At 39.9% G+C, this 26935-nt stretch overlaps 1 protein-coding gene and 1 long non-coding RNA gene across 30 annotated transcripts in view; one reads left to right on the plus strand and one right to left on the minus strand.

Annotated features, from left to right (window-relative positions):
* The window catches only part of LOC308593486, a 94355-nt gene extending 74200 nt beyond the window's left edge, over window positions 1–20155 (minus strand). Inside the window, exon 1 of the long non-coding RNA XR_014010980.1 lies at window positions 19802–20155. This is a non-coding gene — a long non-coding RNA (uncharacterized lncRNA). The remainder of the gene's footprint in view (window positions 1–19801) is intronic.
* Window positions 1–26935, plus strand: part of DTNA (dystrobrevin alpha) — a 199365-nt gene that overhangs the window by 77830 nt on the left and 94600 nt on the right. For 3 of the 29 annotated variants that reach the window (XM_081205860.1, XM_081205861.1, XM_081205863.1), the window contains one exon: window positions 23751–23798. The exons of the other annotated variants lie outside the window; for them this stretch is intronic. The gene's annotated coding sequence lies outside the window, so the exon portion shown is untranslated. The remainder of the gene's footprint in view (window positions 1–23750; window positions 23799–26935) is intronic. 29 annotated transcript variants of the gene reach the window in all.

The following is a 26935-nucleotide window of genomic DNA, read 5'->3' on the forward strand; positions in this document are numbered from 1 at the left end:
AGGGAACTGTTTAAAAAAACAAAACAAACCGATCAATTTTGTAGGCTTCTATTTTCAGATAGTTGTACTTTAACTATCACAGAACTAAGACTTGTGTAATTATTAATACTTCTATATTAAGAAGGGACGCGGGTGGCGCTGTGGGTTAAACCTCAGCGCCTAGGACTTGCCGATCGCATGGTCGGCGGTTCGAATCCCCACGGCGGGGTGCGCTCCCGTTGCTCGATCCCAGCGCCTGCCAACCTAGCTGTTCGAAAGCACCCCCGGGTGCAAGTAGATAAATAGGGACCGCTTACTAGCGGGAAGGTAAACGGCGTTTCCGTGTGCGGCTCTGGCTCGCCAGAGTAGCTTCGTCACACTGGCCACGTGACCCGGAAGTGTCTGCGGACAGCACTGGCTCCCGGCCTCTAGAGTGAGATGAGCGCACAACCCTAGAGTCTGTCAAGACTGGCCCGTACGGGCAGGGGTACCTTTACCTTTTACTATATTAAGAGTTGCATTTTTGCCAGTGATTGAGAATTGGAATGGACCTCTTTGTATTAAATTGCATGCGAGTTTGCGTAAATGTGCCCAATTTATACAGGGAAATGTGACCGTAAGGTGAAAATATTTTGAAATGCTTTGAGGAAGCACTTCTTTACAGAAAATACCATCATTTTCAATGAAATAATGAAATGAAACGAAAATTCAATGATTTATTTTTTTCATTTCAATGAAAAACTTCAACATGTAGTGGGAGCAGTGTGTGTGTGTGTGTGTGTGTGTGTGTGTGTGTGTGTGTGTGTGTGCCATCTCCAACTCCTGGAAAAATTCCATCAACGGTGTCTCCAAAAATTTTTACACATGACTTGGGAAGATAGGCGAACTAATATCAGTGTACTGGAAGAAGCAAAGTTCACCAGTGTTGAAGCAATGATTCTTCAACATCAACTTTGTTGGACTAGTCATGTTGTGCGGATACCTGATGATCGTCTTCCAAAGCAACTACTCTATTCTGAACTTAAAAATGGAAAGTGTAATATTGGTGGTCAACAAAAGAGGTTTAAAGACTGTCTCAAGGCAAATCTTTAAAAATGTAGTATATACACTGACAACTAGGAAACACTGGACTGCGAGTGCTCCAGTTGGAGAACAGCCTTTACCAAAAGTGTCATGGGCTTTGAAGACGCTCGAACTCAGGACGCAAGGGAGAAACGGGCTAGGAGGAAGGCACGCTTGGCAAATCCACACCGTGATCAACTCCCACCCGGAAACCAATGTCCCCAATGTGGAAGGATGTGTGGATCCAGAATTGGCCTCCACAGGCACTTACAGACTCATTGTTAAAACCGTGTTTATGGAAGACAATCTTACTCGGCTACGAGTGATCGCCAAAGAAGAAGAAGATGTGTGTGTGAGAGAGAGAGAGAGAGGGAGAGGGAGAGGGACAGAAAGAAATGGAAACCCCCAAAAGAGTTGTGGGGTATTTTACTTCACTCTATACTGGGCAGAAGCCAACCGAAGTTAAGCAAATATAAGCCCTACTGAATGGAAGGCTTTGTTAAACATGTGATTAACCTTGCCATTGAAATGGGCAGGATATAAGCATTCTTAGCTTTAGCAGGATTGCACCCCCTATAATTATCCATAGTCTCCATCGTTAGACTTCTCACAAATCTTTTTGCAAGATTATTATATTCATCATGATGCCCCCATCACCATCTTATTCTCATTTCTCATGCTAATAGCAGAAGGGCACAGTAATGAGAGCACATTTTAATCATTGACCAGTAGTGGCTCATATATTTCATTATGTCTCTCCTTTTGGCATTGTACAAAAATAGATTTTACTTTTATTGAATGATTTAAAATGCATATTACCAAAAGATATTTATGAGGAGAGGATCCGCTGCATTTCAATAATTCCAGTTTTATAAAGCAGGGGATTTTTGGACAGCTAATTAATGACTTATATTTTCTTAATATAAACTTTTTCTGCCTGTTTCGAGTTTATTACCTTAATGGAAAGGCTGCACAAAGGAATATAAAATATCTGGAAGGGCACCTATGTGGGGGTATCTGTGCTCAAAAGAAAGAAAAGGAAAACACTGAGAAAGCAGCATTACAAGGAGAGTAATTAATCACATATCATTTTAAAATTAGTGCTATTGGGCTTTGCCTTAGAAAATCCAGTTGCTTTTGCTAGTTCCATTTAAAAAATAAGCGCAGAGCTCACTTTATAACCAGAATCACTCATCACATATTGTGAATCATCACACATCAGGTCAAGCTACTGCCCAACAGGTGACCCTAGGTGGGAGGCTCAAGTGGTGCTTGGTACTTAAACTGGACATTCAGAGCCATCTTTGGCCACCTACACTCTGCATTACCAATTCTGTCTTGAGTGGTGTTAATAATAGAATGAGGCAGGCCCTTCAGATTTATGTTAAAATGCTTGCTAAAATGTTGGTTACATTCCAATATTTTATTTCAGGATTAGAGGTTATTTCATGCTACAGGGTGTGTGTGTGTGTGTGTGTGTGTGTACACTGAAGACTTTTTTGATATAAAGCATAATAAAACTAATGGAAAATATTGAACGTCTTCAGAAATCAGATTAATCTAACTTGGCACCATAAGCACTGCAGTATGCCAATAAGGAATGGATAATTATTGTATACGGGAAGCATATCCAATGTAGTTGTTGTCACATTTGCATTTGGGACTATGAAATATGTTTCTAATGTATTTTAAGCTACACAGGAAAAGATTAATAGCAGGCTTTACATTTCTCTTATGTGACTTTTTATCTGGGAAATACGGTTGACAGATTTATATATGAATTACCCTAGGCACTAACAATAATAAGCTATATTTAAATACATAAATATGTAAATATTTATCAATAAGGTTTTGTATTGATGTATTGATTCTGGCAAATAAAAAAGGCAAACACACACATTTATAGTCTTCATAAAACTATAAAATCTTTATTTAGGTCATGTCACCACTAAACCTTATCCCTTATGGGTTACTCATCTGCCTCAGAGCCCTCCATTTTCTGCAGAAACATACCCAACTCCCTGAACCATTCCTCATAAAGTTAGATCATCTTGGTCACCCTCCTCTGCACACATTCTGGCCTGTCAACGTTCTTCTTAAACTGTGACACTCAGAACTGGACACAGTACTCCAGGTGTGGTCTGACAAAGACAGAATAGAGCAGTACCATTACTTCCTTTGATCTGTTAATGCAGCCTAGAAAAGCATCTTTTTATTTTCCCTTTGTTATGTAAATAAGGGAATGATCACCATATTTTAATCACTTTGGGATTCCAGTTGCCCTGTGACCTTACAAGGTATTCTTGCATAACCTCACCGCAGCAAAATGTCCATTCTAATTAGAGATTGCTAACTGCAAAGCCAGTTCATCATTTTATGACCAGGAATGTACTGTGCTTTGCACAGTGCAATGCTGTTTTTGATAGATTTTGCTTGTTGGTTCTAGATCCAGAAAAGCTGCTAGCTTTTGTTGGATCAACATCTATTGGTGAAAGGATATGCATGCTCCAAAGTTGCTAAGAATTAATCATTAGGAATAAAACGCCCATTGAGTCACATTCTGACAGCCAGCAGACAAAACTGTTTTCTTAATCTTGTTGTGTTTTGCATCACAAAATCATCGAATAATGTTGCATAAGAAACAAATACCCTTTCTAAGATTGTTACTGTATATAGTTTAACTTCACTGTTTTAAGGATACGTTAATGCATGCTTTCTTTTTTAAAAACAAACAAGGAATGCTTCTACCTTACGATGGGGAAATTATTTTCATCTTGAATACGGCTGAATTGAATTAGGTTGAATTATTTAGATCAACATACTTACTATTTTGGTTTACTAAAATACAGTCTTGATAAGGGAAAGGCCTGCCAAACTACCCATGAAAGACACCTAAGTCAGTTTTTACTCCTTGCATACCAGAACAGGCATAAATTATTCAAGCAGTAGCTCTATTCATCTTTTCCTTATCAGACCATCTGTAGAGAGTTAGCAGGTGCTACATTTGGAGCTTTGCTTCTACCTTGAATAGCCACCCTGCACCCTAATTTGCAGAATATGGAAGTTTTGTGTTGTACTGAGTATTTGCAAAACACAAGTCTCATTCTGCACCCCCATGCTTTGTTTTGCAAAACAACAAGAAATACTGCTATGCAAAACATCTGTACACTTTTTTTTTGCTGTTGACACAGGTGACCTTCTTTTCATATTCTCCTAGGCTTTAAAAATATTTTTATATTTGCATTTTCTGTTTTCTTGACCTCATTAAATGTAGACATGAAAGGCAATAAAATTAATCATGTGACTTCCTTGGGAAATGTACTTTGCTTGCAACGTGTGGGTATAAGTCCACTGAAAGTCTTAATCAAAGGATTTGTGAATAAGCTTTTCACAAGAGAGCCAGAATTCATGTAGGCTGCAATCTTATACCCACTTACTTGGGAGTAAGCCATACTGAACTCTGTATGATAGACATGGATTGCAGTACAACGTTTTCTTGGCCTGAGGAAACTTTGTTATTTTGGGAGGTTCTTTATTCTATTAGTTGTATACATTTTGCAATTGTGTATTGTTGTTAAAGGTAGATATGGACATGTTAAGTAAATATTTGAGTTGTTTGGATCAGAAAGTGATTATTTTGTCCAAGAAATTATAACTGCGCTGTTAAAATTGGTGAGCCATCTGTTGCAGAATATGAGCACTGATTGCAAAGTGTTTTGCAGGTATCCCTTGCCACACATGCTAATCCAGTAAGCCCAGTGGCTCATGCAAGGGGAGGTCTCCATTTTCCACTTATTTTCTCCCTCAGACTCATCATTTTTGTGTCTTCAGTTTAGGAACCAAATCTGGAAGATGAGCATACAGCAGTCTGAAAACTGAATATTTTTTCAGAAATTCAGATCTGACAATAATCACTGTCAATTAATTCTGTTTTTAAATATTGAATTTGTGCCACCTATCTATTTTCTTAGCATGGGGGGCTCATGCCCAATTATATGTTACGTTACGGATTCTCCATAAAACAGGAGGCTGCCAATGTGCCCCCCCCCGGGTGCACAAGACCCTGTAGAGGCCTCCCCTGGTGCCCACGGTGTCCCCTTGTCTCACTGAAATTAGACTTTGAAAGAAGCATCCTCTTGTAGTTACTATAATAGGTTGTGTTCTTTGCTTGTTTGCAGTATATGTGTGGTTCTCATCTGTTTGCAAATGTGCCCACAGGCCCAAAAATGTTGGCAACCCCTGAGGGGGGTAGAACAACCATTGCCCTCCAGATGTTTTGGACTACCACTTCCCAGCAGCTGGGGCAAATGGAGGACAATGAAGGGGCTAAGGTTGCTATGGAAGAATCTTGTATTACTTTACCAAAGGCAGATCACAACTGGATTATTTCTGGTCACCCATACCCCAATCCTTTGCAAATAATGTGACATGAGCTCTGTAATTGTTTTTCACTTTTGGTTTTTCTGTTGGCTATACAACATAAAAACCATTTCATTTGACTATACAGTTGCTTAAAAAAAACACCTCAGCATGTGTTTGTTTTTAAAGAATCTTGTATTATAACTTCTGGTAGTTACAATATAGAGTAGCCATCTTGGCTACTATGGTTATTTATATTTGATCTACCGCTGTACTGTTTGACGGGACAAGAGTGAACATACAGAGAATTCTGTCTTAGGGTATAGTTTGTTTCCCTTTATAATCTTTGGATTCCTTATAGCTAAGTGATTTTAAGCAATGAGTGGCAATTTTATATGATAAGATGTCATTTAAGTGTATTGACTAAAAGCACTTGAATGCCCATTTTATTTTATTTTTACATTCTGCTGCCTACATTAATCCAGATCAGTCGGTACTAGAAGTAAATGGAGATCAGGCTATGCAACCATAAGGAAAGCACCCTGACTCTAACTAGGTGGGCGGAAGGGGAGAAAACAAGTTTTTGTCAGTCTTTTGTATTGCAGCAGCTGGATTCACTGTTGCTATAGCAACACACCACATGATAAGGTGTATTAGATTGCTCTGCTCTGAGCACAAGAGAGAGAATGATCACTAAAGTTAAAGGTTACTTTGGAGTTCCTTGCTTATAAATGTTTATGGGCAAATGGTCCAGCTCCAAAGAGCAGAATTAGTGCTGTGTTGCTGTTTTAAACAATAGACTCAGGTAAGCTAAACACTGATCATTTTTGTCTCATCATTTTACTTCTTCCTAGTGAAAATACAGGACTCTATTTTGGTTCTTGTGTTTTGCAGATGTATTTATTTGTTGATTTCATAAAGTTTGTAAGCTTCAGAAAATGAAGACAGATGTTCCAGCTTTAAGTTAATCTTAAAATCTGAATCACATAAAGCAATACATTTCTTTTATTATAGCTTTTGCTAGGTTTTCTGGGTACTTCACACTCTTTGAAATTTTAACTTATTGAATAGCGGTTCAAAACAGCTGCCATGTTACTGGTCCAAATGAATGCTTCACTTTTAACCTTTGCAAGAGTTTATATGAATTCAAACTTGGTTTTGCAATATATATTTTTTTAAAAAAATGTTGTTTTATACATACATTATAATTGACATACAGACAGACACTTATTTAATTATTGGATTAAAAATATTGTTTAATGGTGATGGTATACTTGCAGAAAATTGTTTCTCAGAGCAGTTGGTTTAGTACAACATGGCTGGAAAGGGTTAGGCAGATAGTCCTACTATGAGTTTTCAACAGATTATTTTTCCAGTTCTTGGACAGTCATAATCAAAACATGATTAAGGGATACTTACATTCAGAAAAGACCAGTCCCTGGAGAGCAAGTCCCAGGATTTCCCCTTGGTTTGCGAAATTTAAGTACCAGCATGCATTAGAGTACTTTCTGACATCACTAGCAATTACTCAATATAGGTACAGCACAACCACTAGTCATGTTTGCTCAGGAGTTTCTAATTGTATTCAGAAGGGGTTAATTCCAAGTCTGCATATGTTTTGTAGCCTTGCCCTTTTTGAATTAAATTTAATGTGTTCTGCAGTTCTCAAGGGAAGATGTCAACAGGTACTTTATGATGTATTTGTAAGATTTGTATATGTAGTTCTGAAACAGCTGACTATTTGAGACGTTATTTGTTTTATTGCCTATTAGGGCAGATGTTTCTTGGGGAAAGTTTCTTCCTTTGTAGGGGCAAGAATATTATTTTTAGTCTATCTCAAAATGTACATGTTTTGCTTGTTAATAATAATGGGGGACCTGTGGGTAATGACTACTTTTGCCTAGGGTCTAAAAAAGCATGCAAATTCTGTTAAGATTAATGTGCTAAATGTCATCTGGATTATCCCTGAGCATATATATTTACCAGGATTTTAGTATTAGGAATAGATTCTCTGATATGTATTAGCTGCTCCTTATTGTATGTTTTTGTCTGACTTAAGAAGAAGAAGAGGAGTTTGGATTTGATATCCCGCCTTTCACTCCCCTTCAGGAGTCTCAAAGCGGCTAACAATCTCCTTTCCCTTCCTCCCCCACAACAAACACTCTGTGAGGTGAGTGGGGCTGAGAGACTTCAAAGAAGTTTGACTGGCCCAAGGTCACCCAGCAGCTGCATGTGGAGGAGCGGAGACACGAACCCGGTTACCCAGATTACGTGACTACCGCTCTTAACCACTACACCACACTGGCTCACCACAAATAAACCTGAACTGTACTGAGCATCCATTCTAATTGTGCTGCTGCAGTACAAAGATATAAAGAAAAGCACAGTGAATTATAAAGTAAAATGTTTTCAGCATTAAACCATTCATCTCGGGTTAGGCAGGTATAAAATGCTAACGACATTGGATTAAATAGTTTAATCAGATCTATTGTTCAAGTACAATGAAGAGACTTTTTGCAAACTTTGGGCTCATCCATACTTACTTTAGCCTCACCCTTTTGAAGCAGAGGTCTGCGCTTTTAACGCTGCATGTCCAAGTGTTTGTAGGGGTGGGTTGCCCCCAATTTTCCCTGCAGAAAGCTGCTCTTTAAAGCCAAATCATAGCAAACACCAATTCCAATTTTCCATGGATGGATGTTTGCTCCAACTGAGCTCTAAAGAGTGGGTTTTCATGGGGAAAGCTTGGGGCAACAACAACAAAAGCTCAGACACAAAACGTTAAAAGCGGGGATTTCTGCCTGGAAAGAGCAGGGCAAAAGGTAAGTGTGGATAAACCCTTACCAGTACTTTCCTTGAAAGAGTCAGGGAAATAACTTTCATGTTAAAATATTGCAGGGTAAACCCAAACCAAGGAAATGGACTTCACTAATAGTTATTGTTGAACAGCGGCTTTTGCTTCCATTGTATAGCTGTATATGTGTATTCACATAGATAAACCTCCATATTGCCAAAACTAGAGTGGAAGCAGCTACAGAAGAGAATTGTCATGCTCTTAAGTTCTCCCCATATCAAGGTGGAAAGTTGAATGGCTTTTCAGTGATCATGGTGTCTCGCATCAATCACAGATAATTAAGCCAAATCTTCCATCCATTCCAATATAATTCATCTTCTTTATTCACCTATTGCATTAGCGCTTTCCATTTTTCTTCCTCTGAACACCCTAACATTCTGTGTCTCAACAACTCTCAGCCATAGACTGAATTCATAAACTCGTCTATTCTACCTGACTGCTTTATAGAGCAGACCTTCTCAACCTTGAGTCCTCAGATATTGTTCTGCTGCTAGTTCTACCATCCGGACAGTTGGCCTTGCAGGTGGGGTATAATGAGAGTCATACTCGGACAACATCTGGAGATCCAAGGTTGGGAAATGCTGCCTTTCCCACCCTCTCCAGGGGCAGAAGTGAGAGCTGCTTGTATAAAATAATGCTGTGATGTTCCCCAGTTAAAATAAGTGAGGACAGGAGTTTTTGTCTTTGATATTCATTCAGGATCTAGAATCTGCATCTCTAGAAAACAGGAAGCTTAACTTTTCTTATATCTGTAGGCTTAACCGCCATCAAAATTCCTTAAGTTGATAGGAGTTCCTTTTCCCAGTCTCTTTTGAACAAAAATGACTTGGTCTTTGTACCAGGGTTCCATTTAGATCAAATATAACCCCTGTTCTAAAAACCTGCATTGGTTGCCAGACCTAATTCAAGGCACTCACATTAGAGTTTATTGCCCTAAATGACTTATGCCCCCAATATATGAAAAGCTGCCTCCTTTCTTGCAGACCCTCTCGGATACTACATTTGGCAGAAAGGGCCCTCTTGAAGCTGGGGTGGTAGAGGTCTGAGAGCATAGCTGTCAACCTTCCCTTTTTTTGCGGGAAATTCCCTTATTCCAGCGCCGTTTCCGGCTGCTTCCTGCTGCTATCCCGGATTGTTAGATATCCCATAGACTGTCCCCGGGACAGATGAGGCTGCTGATCCCTTATTTTCAAATCTGAAAGTTGACAGCTATGTCTGAGAGGGAGCATTATCTGAGGCAACCCTTAAGTTGTGGAAGTCCCTCCCCACAGAGGTGCAACTGACAACTTCATTATCGTACCTCTGTACCCTTGCCTTTGAAATGTGACATGCACACTTTCAGGACCCACCCTTTTTGTGATTGTATTTTTTAACTGTAGGTTTTTAAACTGTTTTAAACTTTATTTTAAATTGTTACAACCCACCCTGGGACCTTAGGGTGAAGGGTGGGTAATTAATTAAATTAACATGGATGATGATGATGATGATGAAGATGATAAATCTTGAAAGCTCACAAGTTCTTGTCATGGCGTTTTGGTATTTTAATATTCTAACTTGGAAACTTCCACGCTTCTGTGTATGTAGAGATTCTTTCAATATGTACAATCTACCATCATGTTAGTGGGTCACCAGTTTCATTTATATTCTGATGGTACTCAACCACCAACTCTCCTATGTTAAATCAATAAGCTTCTTTTTTTGGCCAAAATAGCCTTTCAAAGCTTTCTTACAGCAATAAAACAAAAATTAATTTAGAGACAACAGAGGAGATGACCAGCAATAAAAATAAAAAGCAGGAAGCATCCAACAGTAGCAGTAAAAACATTCTGGGGGGGTTGTTTAATATTGTTCCCACTATATCTTCATTGTGCAGTTTTATATAATATCTGGGACAACTATTAAAGTTATTGGACACAGGGTGAAATTGAAAGACATTCAAACCCTGTGATTCCCTTGTAATGTAGAAGAGAGGGCATGGGGATTGGGAGTGCTTCAGCCTTTACAGACCACCAATATATCTCCTGCAAGGGTCCACCTCATCCCTGTATTCACACTGAGCTGGATCCATTGTACAACTCTTTTCCGTCTCCTCTATTGCCCCCCATACCCCCTGAACAGCTTATTCTACCAAACACTATGCACTATGTCTTACAGGGCTGCAGAGGGATGGTGGAATTGCTGAAAAACAGGCCAAGGAATCTTGCACTGCTCTCTCAAGGTTACTGATTTTGAGTGCTATTCCCCTCCCGCTTCAGCCCAATAAGACACTGCCAATAATATTTGGTAGGTGCCCTCTGGAAAAGCTTGCTGGGGTACAGGGGGCTGCAGAATGAAGAAAGGAAAGGAAAAATCAGTTGTGTTGAGCTGTCTTCCACTTGTACAACCTTGGATAAAACCTATTATCTTTGCAAATGTCGACTTCAAAGCGTGTGTTTGCTGAGATGACTCCTGCTTTCTCCCTTACCCGCTTTGCCAAAAACTTCTCTACGTCATCAAAGTTTTCCCCTAGAAATGTCTACTGTGAGAGATCAAAGCAACTAAAAAAAGAGCATCAATTATTCATATGCTGTTTTTATATTGACTGAGCCATGCTCATAGAAAACTATTTCTGGAGTAATTGTAAAAAAAAATTTAAAAAAATACAACATGCTGTCAATTTATGGAGACAAAATTATATATTTTGCCCAAGCATGTTCAAAGTGTGATGGTATGTGACGCCATAGTTGCTAGTTACCTAGGAAATGGGTTAACGTCTAATATTTTGAAAGTGGGATGGGGGGGAATAACTTTGGTGTATTACTTTACTCTGGGATATCTTCCTTCCTTAGCATTTCAAAGAGAAGATCAATTTAGAAAATGAAACTGATGATTAAGATATTCTGTTCCCAAATTAGAAGGATTGCTATCACTATGACAGATGCTCAGAACTTGTCCCTGCTTTGTTTTCAAGACGCATTTGCATTATGTTAAAGGGAGAGAAACAGTAACATTTACATTGCAATCCTAACTATATCTAGTTCAAAGTAAATCTTGCTGAATTTAGTGGAGTTCGTTCCCAGGAGGGTCATGGGGTTAAGATTGCAGCCTTAGTGGTGGAGGACAAAATTGCATGTGGCTCATTCAAATAGAGAAGGTAGTGGACACTTACACATCGAATATATAGCAGACACATTTCCACGTTAATTTGTGTTATACTCAGTAGCATCTGAAATGGATGCACACTAACTTTCTACCATGTGTACATATCCGGAGTACCTGAGCTAATTAAAAAGCATAGGCTCTTCAAAAATTACAGGGTACATTCCAGACGAAAGCCAGATTTGCAATGAGTGAAGACTTATGGACCAGTGCTTAGGGCTGCTTATATAACCATCCATACAGTAGGCTTTGTTCCATTGATTTCTACTGCCTCCAGGTAATGGGTAAGACGTAAAGCTTTTCAGGTGTTCTCTTCCCCTCCCCAATGCAATATACCATTTCATGAGGGAAGGGCAACACTGCGCTCCCCACAATCCATTGAACGCCATCACCATCTCCACATGTGATGGGTGAAACTCAGAACCTTGGAGTATCATGATTCTAAATCGGGCAGGGAGTGTATACAAGTAGAAAAGGCTGATTATTACGACATTCAGTCCCCAACACAGAGAAGGTTTAGGGAGTGGTGATTGGAACATGCCATAGTTGGAACACTCCATCCTCCACTCTTCCACTGTAATCCCCCAAACCCCTTTTCTTCATTTGCAATGACCATAATTTTGTAAATGTGTTTGGGTTGCATTGGAACAAACCAGGATTGCCTCAAAACTATGGCTCGCTAAACAGCTTCAAACTAAGGCTTCAGTCATGATTAGGAGGCAATTCCTGATTGTCCCAGCTCCAGCTGAAGCTGAAGCTTGAAGCTGAAGCTGAGGCTCCAATACTTTGGCCACCTCATGAGAAGAGAAGACTCCTAGAAAAACCCTGATCTTGGGAAAGATTGAGGGCACAAGGAGAAGGGGACGACAGAGGATGAGATGGTTGGATAGTGTTCTCGAAGCTACTAACATGAGTTTGACCAAGCTGCGGGAGGCAGTGGAAGACAGGAGTGCCTGGTGTGCTCTGGCCCTTGGGGTCACGAAGAATCAGACACGACTAAACGTCTCAACAACAACCTGATTGTTCCTAACCTTAGTTAACCTGATTCAGATGTTAATGTCAAATTATAGTTATCACAAATGATAAAAGGGAAGATTTTGCAAGGGGGGAGGAAGGGCAATGCAAATCAGCCTGCAGCATGTTCCCAATCTCTAAAATATGATTTGAAGACTGGGAAATGGGACTTTGAAATTTTACCATTATGGAAAAGAGAAGCAAAATCTTAGTCATACAACAAAAAAAGACCAGGAAGGTGGTTCTAAAACAGAAGCAAAATTTATATACAGTGGTACCTCAGGTTACATACGCTTCAGGTTACAGACTCCGCTAACCCAGAAATAGTACCTCGGGTTAAGAACTTTGATTCAGGATGAGAACAGCAATCGTGCTCCGGCGGCACGGCGGCAGCAGGAGGCCCCATTAGCTAAAGTGGTGCTTCAGGTGAAGAACAGTTTCAGGTTAAGAACGGACCTCCGGAACGAATTAAGTATGTAACCAGAGGTACCACTGTACTTGGAATCAAATATAGCATGTCTTGCCTGTGAAGAATGGTTAACAGTCCTTGGAAATGTTGTAACCACTAGCTGAACTATTAGCTTTCACTGATATAAGAGTTCTCATACCAAGAAGCAATCATCTGAGGCTGTCTCCTGAAGAATATATTTCCCCAGGGCCTCAGCCTTTTAATTATAACCTTAAATTGATTTCTTTTTAAAGAGTTTTCAACTGGTTTCAAGCATGGATTGGTAGGTGGAGGAACACTTTTCTTGAGTCTAGAACTTTAGTCTTAGAATGGCTCCTCTCGGTCAGCTATAAGCACAGTTTATCAAACTTTGTTCAGTCTCACCCAACTCAAGTTCCAACTCATCATCTGATGAAGTAGGTTTTCACCTGTGAAAACTTATACCATTTTACATTTAAAAGCTTCTAAAAAGTTGGTCCTTTGGTTGTTTTAAGCTTCTGTATGTTTGTTGCTTGTCACCTAGTGACTTGCTGGTATTAGGTGATTAATAAATTTTAAAAATTACCAATCAACCTAGGAATGGTAAAATTCTTGTGCTGTTGCAAAACTCCTTGATTGGAGGAGTGAGTGGGTTTGAAAAATCTACCTTTAGTTTAAGCAATTTCATCAAATGCAAACCCACAATTGACTGCTGATAGCAGTAGATTTTCCCCACTTTCATTTTTGTTAACTCAAGGATTTGTTTGCTACATTAATATAGCCATCGGTCCCAATTCAAAGAGATAATATACTCCATATCAAGTTTTTTTCTTTCCATTTTGTACATTTATTAATACTGTTTGTCTTCAGAATTCAGCAGAGCTAAGAGACAGATAACATTTATTGGAATGAGTAACCCAAATGACTACATCAAGGCCATTCAGTTAATTTCCTCTCTTTGTAAAACAGCCTGTAATTTCCAATCCTGAGTTATCAGACGTGACTAAAGATATATAAAAATGAGCTGACATAATGATGCATGAATTCTCCCCAGAGTGATTGCACCACAGCTGTTGTAGGAGGATGAACGGAGATTTTGGAAAACATTTCTGCTGAAAATCTACAAGACATATTTATATTCAGGCATTGCTCCCCTATTATTGCATGAGGTTTTTCGAAACTTGACCAATGACGGAAAATTCCAGTAATGATTTTGGTCTTCTTATAAAGGTTAGGTTCATTCATTTCAGTGGGTCTTCTCTGAGTACCACCCAGTGACACTAGATAAAATTAATAGGTGTAGTCTGGGTGACATTCTTCCCTTGCTGATAATACTCCTAGGGAAAGTTCTCTTAAGTACTGCTCTTTAGATATGGCACATGAGATAATAACAAAACACATTGTTCCTATATATAAGCATGCTGTCTTAATTTCAGGGTTACTTTAATCCAGGCAGGTATGTTTGTAGCACTGTATCAGACAAAAAACAAACAATACCCTGTTGAAATGAGCATGCATTTTGGCATCTGTGTAATATTACACACATACAAACCTACAACACCACGGCAGCCTGATTTTTTAGGACAGAGAGGAAAGGAACACTGTCAGAAGAGGTACTTCTGTTAATTAACTGCAATTCAGAGCCTGGGCTGCAACTCTGGATATTTGCATTGGACATGTCTCATTTTGCATTGACAGTCTCAAAATGTATTCTTCCTTAAGTTTCATTCTGACAGTTAAGAAACAAGAACTTCCATGCCAGTTGCACTGTAAGAGGTTCTGCATGTGGGTGCTTTAAAAATGGTCATGTGCAATACAGTATCTTTCTGCTGTGTTTTTAGAGAACTGTGCACAAAAAGAAGGGACTTCCTTTGACCAGCAAAAAAAAGAGGGATTTTGCAAGAGCAAGCCATTTAGGTATATTCCTCATGATTTGTGAGGTTTCAGATATCAAGTTCCATTTCCTGTCTAGAAGTCTGAGGCAGAGGATCACACTTTGCTTCAGCTGATCAGTCTATATTGTAGGCAGGGTGGATTTATTTTAATTGGCTAAGGGACTGATCCTCTCCCCCCACCCCACTTCCATGGAATATTCCTTGTCTTGGCTGGGATTTAGGCCATGAGAGTATCTTCTTGCAAATTACATGTGTTTTGAGTTGAGGGTTATGTTAAAACTTTCAGGAAACCTAAAAGCTCTATAGTGGAGACTTTGGACTAAGCTACATTGGTAAAGAAAAAGTGCTTTATGTGTGTTATAACACTGTGACACCAGGTGGAGCTGTGGAGTCCTGTCTTTTGCCAACGTGATTTCCCTCTATGAGGTTTACAACGCGCTTTCCTGAAATGCTTTTTTGATGTGTCTAGATCCAGCCTTTAATGCAAGAAGAAGGGTGGGAAGTAACATGTAAGGGAAAAAAGGATTTCCTTGTCACCAGAATGGCATATTTCAAGCTTCTCAGTGAGAATCGGGGGAGTGGATGGTCTTCAGTGCTTAAAAGCTGACAATTAAATTGAGCTGTGTAAACATCTTCTCCTGTCAAAGGAAGCTGCATGCACCTAGAATCAAGACCATACAAATGGTTGGTGTTAGGATCTCCCATTCTTGTCCACATTCCTCTTCAAATTTCCTGTGATTTGCATACGGGAGGTAGAATACTCCCAGTGATGTGCTCCACTGCAGTAGAAATGTTTCCCTGCAGCTGTTTCTCTGACAACATCACGTTGATGCTACAGAAAGTGAAGGGGAAAAGGCAAGAAGTGCCCTGTGCTCAGCTGCAGCTTACAACGGCAGAATTAATTTCCCCCTAGGACGTTGAGATCGCTTCTGCCAGAATCTGGAGGTTTTGGAGGCCACAGCAATTTTTGACAACTGTCTCCATCAGCGGAGAGAATGCAAAACGTGGGTGACTAAAGAGAGTAGATGCTACGCTGATGGTTTCTCCAGTTGCCATTTCTTATTCCCATATACAATAATGTTCAGAGCAGTCAGGTCCATTTCAAAGCTCTTTTACATGGTCCAGAAAGTGATCCCTATTAGAAGGAAAAGATTTTGGAAAAGATAAAAGAAGGAGAGAAAAAATTAAGATCAAAACCGAAGTCCCAGGAGATTTTGAGAGAGATTAAGTTATATCAAACACAATATATGGAATTGATGAATCAAGAGATTGAATGGAAGATAAAGCAAATGAAACAAAAGACATTCGAATCGGCAGATAAATGTGGCAAACTTCTGGCATGGCAATTGAAGAAAAGGCAGAAACTAAATACAGTTACAAGCCTAGAAGTGGACGGAAAGAACATATCTAAACCCAACGAGATCAGAAACTGTTTTTTGAGTTATTTTAAAAAACTTTATTCTCAAGGACCACAAAATGAAGAGGACATAGATAAATTCCTTAATAAATATGGATTACAAAAAATCTCTCATCAATGCAAGGTGGATCTAAATCAGAGAATAACAGAACAAGAGATAGAGGGTGCCATTCAACACATGCAATTGGGCAAATCTCCAGGGCCGGATGGATTGACTTCCAGATATTACAAATCTTTGAAGGAGTGGTTGGTTCATCCGTTAAAGGAAGTCTGCAATGAGATCTTAGAGGGGAAAAGGGCACCAGAATCATGGAAAGAAGCGTATATTTCACTCATACCAAAGACAGAGACTGAAAAGACTCAACTTAAGAACTACCGCCCAATATCATTACTTAATGTGGATTACAAAATTTTTGCAGACATTTTGGCAAAAAGATTTAAAAGAGTGTTGATGGAGAAGATTCATAAGGACCAAGCAGGCTTTCTCCCAAAAAGACACCTATCAGACAATGTAAGGAATATAATAGATATTTTGGAATTGCTAGAGGTGAAAATTAACACTAAAGCAGTGCTGATTTTTGTGGACGCGGAGAAAGCCTTTGACAATATTTCTTGGAGTTTTATGAAAAAGAATCTTCACGGGATGGGGGTAGGCCAAGGATTTGAGAATGGTTTGGGTGCGATATACTCTGAACAAAAAGCTAAGCTAATTGTAAATAATGTGGTAACTGAGGAACTCAGGATAGAAAAAGGAACACGACAGGGATGCCCAATCTCCCCATTGCTTTTTATCTCGGTTCTGGAGGTGTTGCTGAATATGATTAGAAATGACCAGCAGGTTAAAGGTGTACAGGTCGGAGCTAAACATTATAAGTTAAGGGCATTTGCAGATGACTTAGTATTGACCCTACAAGAGCCTGACACTAGTACGAAAAGGGTGTTGGAGATAATCCAACAATTTGGCCAGGTAGCTGGATTTAAATTGAACAAACAAAAAACTAAAGTCTTAGAAAAAAATTTAACAGCCACGGAGAAGGAGAAATTTCAAGAAGAGACAGGATTGACACTGGTTAAGAAGGTGAAATAGCTAGGGGTTTATTTGACATCAAAAAATTTGAATTTGTATAAGGACAACTATGAAAAATGCTGGTCAGAAATTAAAAAAGATCTAGAAATATGGTCAAATTTGAAATTGTCAATGTTAGGCCGAATTGCAGTGATTAAGATGAATGTATTGCCTAGAATGTTATTTTTGTTTCAAACCTTGCAGATTCTTGACAAGATGGATTGTTTCAAGAGGTGGCAGAAAGATATTTCGAAATTTGTCTGGCAGGGCAAAAAGCCCAGAATTAAATTTAAAATACTGACAGATGCTAAAGAAAGAGGGGGATTTGCCCTGCCAGACTTAAAATTGTACTATGAAGCAGCAGCGTTTTGCTGGCTGAAAGAGTGGATGCTCCTCGAGAACACAGACATTTTAGATTTGGAAGGTTTTAATAATGCATTTGGTTGGCATGCATATCTATGGTATGATAAAATCAAGGTGCATAGGGCCTTTAAAAACCATATTGTCAGAAAAGCATTGTTTAATGTCTGGATAAGATATAAAGATCTGTTGGAAAACAAAACCCCTAGATGGGTGTCACCCGTGGAGGCTAAGGCATTGAAGAAACTCAATATGGAGGTCGGATGGCCGAAGTATTGGGAAATCTTGGAACAGGAGGGAGATAAACTGAAATTACAAAGCCATGAGAAAATGAAATCTAAAGTACAAGATTGGCTTCAATATTACCAAATAATGGAGACCTTCAAACAGGACAGGAAAATTGGCTTTCAGGTGGAAAAATCAAAATTAGAGACTGAACTGTTAGAACCCAATACTAAAAACTTGTCAAGAATGTATAATTTGCTGCTGAAATGGAATACACAAGATGAAACAGTCAAATCGGCTATGATTAAGTGGGCACAGGACATTGGTCATAACATTATGTTTGCTGACTGGGAATGGTTGTGGAACACCGGTATCAAATTCACGGCATGTAATGCCTTAAAGGAAAACATTATGAAAATGATTTACAGGTGGTACATGACCCCAGTCAAGCTAGCAAAAATCTATCATTTGCCTGATAATAAGTGTTGGAAATGTAAAGAAACTGAAGGCACTTTCTATCACCTTTGGTGGACATGCCCGAAGATTAAGGCTTTCTGGGAAATGATATACAATGAAATGAAAAAGATACTTAAATGTACTTTCCCTAAAAAACCAGAGGCCTTTCTCTTGGGCATTGTCGGCCAATTGGTGTCAAAGAAGGACAGAACTTTCTTTATGTATGCTACAACAGCAGCAAGAATACTCATCGCAAAGTATTGGAAGACACAAGATTTACCCACCCTGGAAGAATGGCAGATGAAAGTGATGGACTATATGACATTAGCTGAGATAATAATATAATAATAATAATTTATTATTTATACCCCGCCCATCTGGCTGGGCCTCCCCAGCCACTCTGGGCGGCTTCCATAAAAACCAAAAATACAGTAAAATGTCACACGTTAAAAACTTCCCTGGCAGAATCCGCGATCAGGGAAAGGAGACGGCGGAAGAAGAATGGAAGAAATTTAAAATCTACCTTAAGGACTATTATAAACTTGATGAATGTTAGAATGTCGAGGTTTGAGTAAGAAAGGGTTACAGCGATACAAGATTAGATTGAAGGAAAGATTGAGAGGACAGAGGATTGACAGATATATTTAGAGTTGCTAAAAACTTTTGGACATTGGGATGCAGAAAGGGGAGGTATGGGGAAGTCTGAGAAACACGGTCTATGAAAAAAAGGTTATGAAATTATACGTGTTTGTATGTCTTTTTATATGTTTGTATTGTCTTAAAAAAATTTGTAAAACCAATAAAAATTTTTTATAAAAAAAAACAGAAAGTGATCCCTATTTGTACAATGCTGCTCAAACACTTCCAGGTTGGAAATTTAATCAACACCTCTGATTATTTATAATTATTTATTTTATTATTGCATTTATATCCCACGCATCCACCAATGAAGTCAGAACAACCCCGTGAGGTAGGTTAGGCTGAGAGTTGGCAACTGGTCCAAAGCCACACAGTGCGGTTCATGGCCAAGTGGAGATTTGAACTCTGGCCTCTTACGTCCTAGTCCAAAACACTAACCACTACACCACACGGGGTGTGCCCTTTTCCTGCAAAACTTCACAGACAGTGCTACCTACTGCTGTCTATGAGTATAACATTGCTTCTGTTGTTGCGTAATATTATCCTTTTGTGTTTGTATTGCTTATATTGGTTTTGTATCTAGTGCACACCATCTTGGTGCTCTTTATGGAAAAAGGTAACCGGTTTTATAAATAAATACAGTGGTACCTCGGGTTAAGTACTTAATTCGTTCTGGAGATGCGTTCTTAACCTGAAACTGTTCTTAACCTGAAGCACCACTTTAGCTAATGGGGCCTCCCGCTGCCGCCGTGCCGCCGAAGCACGATTTCTGTCCTCATCCTGAAGCAAAGTTCTTAACCCGAGGTACTATTTCTGGGTTAGTGGAGTCTGCAACCTGAAGCGTATGTAACCTGAAGCGTATGTAACCCGAGGTACCACTGTAACTAGTAAATCTGACCAAGAAAACTACTACCTGATGTTTGTTCAGATGGCTGCATTTTTCTAGACTTCTTCCAGTGATGTTGCTCACTGCTGAGACTGCTGCATATCTTCTTGATGGTATCTTTCAGCGGTGTGTTAAACAGTTTGTTCGCAGCACCTGTGAACTGCAAGTTCACTACCTCTTTGGTCAGTTTTAGTTTGCAGCCTGCGGGGCACATTGAGCAATGAAAGAAGTGATCAGGGCCACGGTGTCTAGAGCCCAGCTGAGTTCACCATTTTGCTCCTTTGTTCTTTACCTACAAAGCAAATTGTGAAGTGAAAGACATCAGAAAGCAGTATGATTTGTCACAGCACAACTAGGTGTGGCTGGAAGAATAAAGCAGTTGAAAGGGGCAACATGAGAGAGAAACAGAAAGTACAGAAAAGAGGGGGAAAGATCAAGGAAGGAGGGGAGGGGAGAAGATGCTTGGAATGAGAGACATGTATGTGTTCAATGGCCATTAAAACAGCTTCATATAACTGTGAGGTTTCCAGACAGATTCTCAGATGGTGTAAAATAATGTGACAATATTGGGGCTATATAAGCTCATGTCAGCTTTGGATTTGTTTTAGAAATACCTACTTTATCATCCCGAGAGAGCAGGATTTATAGGAATACATATTCCCCTTAATCTTTTCTAGCCTGTTGCCAACAATACTGAGCAAGAAAGGAAGGCTTTAGATGTGCATTTAATCAGTAGTGGGCCTTATGCTGGTGGCAGCACTCACCTGACCTCCCAACAGCTGAGTCACTATCGCTTATCAGGAGGGGGAGGGTAAGGGGGAGGGGAAATCAGTGGTGCAAATTCAAAGGCAGAGTCAATCCTTCTGTTATACTGGTGCATTATCACTGCACCAACTGCCTCCTCCCCTCTCCTTCCCAGGTAGCAGAAGCAGCTCAGCTGTCAGAAGGTCACATGAGGGTTGCTGCCCCACCACTCTGTTACTGCATTCAGTTCCACCATATACCTATATGCACAGTAGTCTTCATCACAGTACAATACACATTATAACACAGGGAGAACCCATCTGGGTTAGACCAAAGATCCATTGAGGTCTAGCATTGTGTTCTCACTGTGACCAACCAGATGCCTATGGGAAGCCCACAAGGAGGACATGAGTACAACAACACTCTCCCAATTTGCATTCCCCAGCAACTGATACTGCCTCAAGTACTGGAGGCAATGCACAGACACCAGCGATTGGTCTAATAACCCTCTTTTAAAACAGTCCAGAGGATATGCCTTTGCCAACTTCAAGTAACACATTGAAAAGTATTATGCCACTGAAGAGAGAGACCTGTGTGGTTGTCATTGCTACTGCATTTTGCGGGCCATTGTGTTTTCTCTCTCACACACAAACAATTAAGTATATACTTGAACACCACCTGGGAAGTTACCATTGCAGTTGTTCCCACAATTTGTCTGTTTTGCCACACTAGAGAAATGTATACTTCACATGGGGGGGGTAATTTTAAGTTTCTTTTCATAGACTTCCGCAATTACCAGTATCATTCCCCATTTGCTTTCTTGGCCCAGCCAAATTCTGGAGGTTGTGCTGGGGGGGGGGTGAGCTCATCTGACTAGCAGGAGCAGGAAGCAGGTGTTCCAGTGAAGGACGCATACTTTTGATGGGAGGTAAGAAGCAATCGGTAGGGTTTGTTTCTTCAGTTCAAAGCATTATTTTATGGGTAAAAGCCAACCCAAGTGACTACGTAGCATGACTCCCACTGTGTGTTTTCAAAATGGGCCAAGAAAACAATGGGAATGATTATGTGAAGACACAGCATTACTTCCAGGAGCATTGTATGAAAAAAAATATGACTGCCCCCTTTCCCTCATACAATGCTCCTGAAAAGAATCTCCTCACACTAATAAATTTTGGGTTATTAGAAATGTTCTTTTTCAACTGCACTTTGTACTGCCTACCATACCAATAATTTTTCAGAGTGACCTTAGCAGGTGAGGGTATCAGAGAAGAATAGGGTCAGTCTCTAGTAGTGTGTTCTGGTTTCAGCTGTGTATTAGCACTGTTGGATGTTGAGCTTTATATACCATATATTTCCTTGGCGTCCTTGTATAAATAAATTTTATGTTTAATGATGCTGTACATCATTCTGCCCTTTGTGTTATTGTAAAATAATGATGAATAATGAATAATGTTGAATAATGAATAACAATTAATTGGAGTAAAAGTAATAAACTGAGTTCATTTTGGGGGGAAATTTAGGAACGTAACCAAAAAAAACACAAAAAACTCCAGTTAGTTTAATTTAGGTTTCCATCATTCTAATTTCTTTTTCTTTATTAATAATTACTATCGTATTGAAGATGCAGTTTTTACCAGCCTTATCTACCAGAGCTATATATAGGTCACTGCTAAATTCCAGTTTAGTGGAGCAAGCTTTGCCCAAGGCCACCTCAGAGCAGAGAACCTAAAACTCCCTAATCTAGGGGCCAATAGTTTTGTGGGAAGCATGCAATTAGATCTGCCAATTTAGTTTTCTTTTCCTAAAACTAGCTGCAAGGGGGATGGTGATTTGAACTGGGCCCATAGTAGGTGTATGAGAGGGTTAACCTTTTCTTCCAGCCACAGTTCCTAAGTGCCAATATCTTCCCCCACCTCTGAGCTATTGTTAAGACTCTGAGAGGAGAACAGCCCCCTCATACTACCCTGAGGAACACACATATGAGGAGAAAATACAGGCTGCTTCACTTGAAGAGAATACCCTCAGCACCTCTCCCTAGACTCTCCTGGCCTGAGACATACCTCTCCTGACTTCCTCAGATTTAGAGGATGAGCCCTCAATAATACTTTCATCCCATCCACAGTTTAGAAATTTTGAGCCAACTGCAGTATTGACCTTGCCAGCCTACATAAATCCTCATATGACCTCAGCTCTTGGCTCAGATAGAAACTTCCAAAGCACAGACAGCTGTGCCTACTTGAGACCTTTGTCTGCACCTAGCTTAACCTGCTTCACCTTTTTATTGCTTATGCTTTTCTCTATGAGCCCCAAGCTGCATCAGAACAGGTTAATATGGAGGTAAGGGGCCTGACTACTGACCTATCAGACCACTTCATCCACCTCTTGGATCCTTATTTGTCTACTCCAGAACTTAACCACCTGCCTGTTTTGACCTCTTTGCATCCTGGCAGTGTCATGTATATTTTCCACTCCACTGCTAATAGCAGTGTGAGGTGACTTGCTTTGGAAAATCACCTTGAAGGGAAAGGGTTACTCAGACCTGTACTGAAAGCCCAATCCAAATCCCCCACTGCACTGCCGAGCAGAAGAAAAATAGCTCAGGAAATCAAAGTACACAATGTGTAGTTTGGCCCAAAGACCTGTACTGAAAGCCCAATCCAAATCCCCCACTGCACTGCCGAGCAGAAGAAAAATAGCTCAGGAAATCAAAGTACACAATGTGTAGTTTGGCCCAAAGAAAGGAAGGGAGCCTATGGTCCTCCAGATATTGTTGGACCTTCAGTCCCCATCCATTCCAACCACTGTGACCAGTGGATGATGGGAGGAGCAGTCCAGCAATATCTGCAGGCCAACTGGGTGCCCTAATGCAAAGTAGTTTTCACACAAACTTTTTGAAGAGGTCATAGTAGTTCTGGCACCCAAATTTTGGTTTCTTTCAGGCAAGTGACTCTTAACCTAGAAGGGTCAGTGTGTGCAAACTGAGCATTGTGTCACACTGCTCTTGACCTCCTTGAGAGTTCCAGTGAGCATAGATTATGTGAGGCCTCCTATAGACCTCACAAGTGCCTTATTGGGTTCTATGAGGGATATAAATGTAAGAAAATAAATAAATGATGTCAAATATGTTCTTGGTTAATTATTTTTGCATATTCCCTGTAATATGTTTCTAGCTCTATATTAATCATGGACAGCAAATTAAATGTCTGATCTATGGTGATGTATTTTTTATCAGCTAGATACCGAACAAGCTGGATTTTCTCAGGGGCGAAAAACAGCATAGGTTTGTATCAAAGTTGGCTTTATAATGAAGGAGTTTTTATTAACCCGCTGTAGTAGAATATGTTGAGAAGATAAACCAGTATCATGTGATGAGCATAAAGAAGAGTTATTCAGTTAATTTAATGGAATATTCTAGGGCAGGAGTGGCTCGCTGTGTGAGGCAGAGCTGCAGCATAGCCCCCACCCCCAGCAGCAGTTCTTACTGATGTACCTGTACAACCCTGAGTCTGATGTAGCCCCATGCCTTCTGGTAAATGGCAGCAATGGTGCTGCTGAGAGGCTGTTGCTATGGCTCTGCCCCACTGGGTCAGCCACTCCTGTTCTAGGATGAAATGTTTAAAGTACAACTTAGCTCAACAAACACATAGGTAGGTGAGAAGAAGAAAGAGATTTAAAAATTGCATTAATTTATCACTTTGTTTCCCTGCTTTGTATTGCGTTCCAACAGAATTCTGTGCAGAGCATTCGTTTTTATTAATATCAAATTATGAATCAGTAGCCACATACTAATTTTGACTTCTAGTCATCACTCAATTTTTTAAAAACTAGCTTTCTTCACAAGAAGTAGAAACTTGATGGTTAGATTTTCATTCAAACACAGTGCTCATTTATAAGTTAAACTTTTTAACTTTCTGAAACTATATGTCCCCCTTTTTAAAAAATGGGTTTCCTAAGTGGTCAACATGCTAGTACTGTGAGCTCTGTTGGTAAAGTCACTGCAAGAATCCATACATCACCATCCAACCTCTTTGCATCGGAAGAACAAGGTGAGATTTGGAGGCCCTTTACAGGAAGTTGGGGGCATGAGAAGGGCCAGTGGGAGGCTGGAAGCAGCTTTTGCCATCCATGGTCTAAGCCACTGCCATCTTCATCAAGGACCCTGTTCCCCAATACAGGGTAGGAATTGTGGCAGTGGACTGGATGAAAAGTTCCAAGATTGGGAAATGGACTTGCTCTCTGCTTCAATATAAGCCAGGGATTCCAGTCTAAGCTGTTGTAGTAGCCCACCAACCTTCTGGCTCAAGCAGGTTTTCATAGAATTGTGGGAAGGGACCCAAAGGATCATCTAGTCTAGTTCCCTGCAAAGCAAGGATCACAATTATAGAATCACTGACATGTGTGTTTTCCATGAACATTGGAGCTATGATCTGTAGCTCTGTCTACAGTGTTAAAGAGCAGTCTTAGAACTAATCACTATGGAGAAAAAATAATTTTTTGGTGGCTTCACCTCATTAATCTCTTCAGTGTGAGCTCTGTGAATGGAGTTTTTTAATTGCTCATTTTATTTGTTATTTAGTTGTCATGTTCGTTTGTCAGTTGCCTCCTGCAAATCTCTAGGCAACTGTCTCTAGGCAATGCACTACACGAGTATTAGACAAACATCAAAACACATCAAAACACAAAAACCACAGTTCACACTAACAATCTAGCCTACCATAGAAATAAATATCATCCCCAGGAAAAAAAATCAGTTCAGCAATTAGAAAGAGCTAAAACACCCACACATAAGCTGAATCCATCTAATTGATGTTTGTGTGGCAGAGACTAATATTAAATAAAATTTAGCGAACATTAAAATATGGTAGAAGGATGCTAAAAGGCCTCAGAGAAGAGAAACGTCACTGCCTGGCCCCTAAAAGGCATTAGAGTGGGTGCCTGGTGGAGGACCGTGAAAATTTGTGTCCTGGCCTTTTTAAACATGTCTACCCATACACTATCTGAAATCAAAGGGGCACATTGGTTGCCAGATGTGAAGTATATTGGCATTGTTTTCAGCTCTTCTACCCACTAGTCAGTTATTTGAAGAACTGTTTCAGGCAGTTTTGTATTTTGTGGAGCAATGAGAAAACATTTTAATCTAATCATTGTCTCCCCCATTATTATTATACAAATATCATATGTTTGGGCCGGAATTGCACCTTTACTTATCCTGCTGGTTATGATGGAAACTGTCAGCAGAGAGACAAGAAGTGGTGCCCCAGTCGAAACAATGTAATGATAATATTCTAATATACCACATTCCAGACTCAGAACCACCGAATTATTACAAGGCCAGCAATCCTACCCAACCTAATTCTGTCACTGATCACTTCTTTTAAAGTGAATTTGGTTTTAATCATGCCACCACTAGGCAGTTCAAGAGATCCTATTGACTAAGTAGGAGCTTAATGACATGTGAAGTGTTGCAGCCTGCCTTGTAGCCCTGCCTGGCCAAATCAGCAACACGAGAGAATGCAAAAGTCAACACGCATTGTCTTGAGGAAAAGCCTTTTGTCTTCATGATACTTCTTTTTCAGAACTTCATACTCCCTCTCCCTGCAGCTTCACTCTGGCTTTCTTTGGTAGATGTCATGTTTTCCCCTGACCTAGTCAAATGAAATGAAAAGAACCCTGAAGGCAAGAGAGATACAGAACCTTGAGCTGCTATCATATGTGCTTTTCCTGTTACACAGGACACATTGAGCAAGTACAACATTTAAAACTGGCCTTCCATGAAAGGGTATGAAATGTTGCTGCCATTATGATCAAATCTGCTTTAAAAAAAACCCACCAAAACCCACACTTTTCCATTATCCTGAGAGTTACATTTCTAAATGCACCTCTGTGAACTTGGCATTTCTTACTCATATGGTCCAGGGCAGATGGATGTTGACATGTTTTGAAACACACAGAAAACAGGCAGGGCAAATAGCTATATTTCAAAACATTGAGCGTTTGGAAGTAAGAGTTACCATATTTCTCATAACAATGTTAGTTTGCTTTCTAATGATGTGCTGAGAACAGAGAACACCAGTGGGACCTACAAGTAATGGTGAGAATGTATTGCCCCTACACAGGAGGGTTCTTGCTCAGGTTTGCAGCAAGCTAACTAGACCTGCCTCCAGGATAAAAGTTATAAGAGGCTCATGTAGACCATCTCTTCTGCTCCCTGTCCCCAGTTTTGTGTGTTTGCTGACCAAAGCTCAACACATTTTGGGTTTTGAAGGCCCTGAACAGTTCTCATAGGGCTGATGGGGTGTCGACTTTTGAAATTGTTCTTTTTATTAATGTGTTGTGGTTCTCCATGCCTCTGGCTTCATCTGAGAAGGCTGGTATCTCCATCTTGTTTCTCAGCTACTACTTCAGTTCCAGTCCTGT

Source organism: Podarcis bocagei (genome assembly GCF_964188305.1).
Source record: "Podarcis bocagei genome assembly, chromosome: 8".
In the NCBI taxonomy this organism is placed as follows: Eukaryota; Metazoa; Chordata; class Lepidosauria; order Squamata; family Lacertidae; genus Podarcis; species Podarcis bocagei.